Source organism: Cricetulus griseus, chromosome 5, assembly GCF_003668045.3.
Source record: "Cricetulus griseus strain 17A/GY chromosome 5, alternate assembly CriGri-PICRH-1.0, whole genome shotgun sequence".
NCBI classification, from domain to species: domain Eukaryota; kingdom Metazoa; phylum Chordata; class Mammalia; order Rodentia; family Cricetidae; genus Cricetulus; species Cricetulus griseus.
In genome coordinates this window covers 175,677,312-175,678,012 of record NC_048598.1, presented here as the reverse complement: position 1 = coordinate 175,678,012, position 701 = coordinate 175,677,312, and the positions used below count along the sequence as shown (strand labels likewise).

Here is a 701-nt window from a genome sequence, read left to right as displayed (position 1 = left end):
AAAAATAAGCAACCTTAAAAGGATTTGCATATCATCCTTGCTCAGGGCCCATGCTAATCTTCTCTAGATCCGTCCAATTTTAGCACATGGGCTGCCAAAGCAAGCACATCTACATTATTTTTATACTACAAGATAAGAAAGGGCAATTTTTTAAAACCCATCATTCTTTTGTGTTGATTATGAGCACTTTCACTGTAAAGAAAAAAAAAAATTCCTTCAAAAATCATGCAGTGACCCAAATATCCGAAGCAGCAAGGTTGAGATGAATACTTGGATTCCCCCGCCAATCAGCTTTTAAAAGGATGGCTTGGTGCCAGAATTCTTTAGCTGTCAGGGATGTTTTTTAGTATCATTATGGATAAATGTGTCTTTGTATTTCCGTCTTTTCTTTTTTAAAGACAGGGTGTCTCTGTGTATCCCTGGGTGGCCCCAACCTCGCTCTATGGACCAGGCCTCCTCTGCCTCCCAAGTGCTGGGATTAAAGGTGTGTACTACTACTGCCCTGCATGTCTTTGTATTTCTGATACATTTTATTTCATTGAGGTCATTATCTTTGACTTCTAAGAGCTTCTTCAATTTTTTTGTTTGTTTGTTTTGTATTTTTGTTTTGAGACAGGGTCTCACTTTTGATCCTCCTATATACCACCATGCCCAGGTAAGCCACAGTTCCCTCCTATAGTCCCTTACAGGCTCCCATCTCC

At 39.8% G+C, this 701-nt stretch overlaps 1 non-coding gene across 1 annotated transcript; it reads right to left on the bottom strand.

Moving 5' to 3' along the window:
* Window positions 1-107, bottom strand: LOC113835876. The gene has a single exon (XR_003485635.1). It is a non-coding gene; the product is annotated as a U6 spliceosomal RNA (small nuclear RNA).
* Window positions 108-701: the final 594 nt, after the last annotated feature.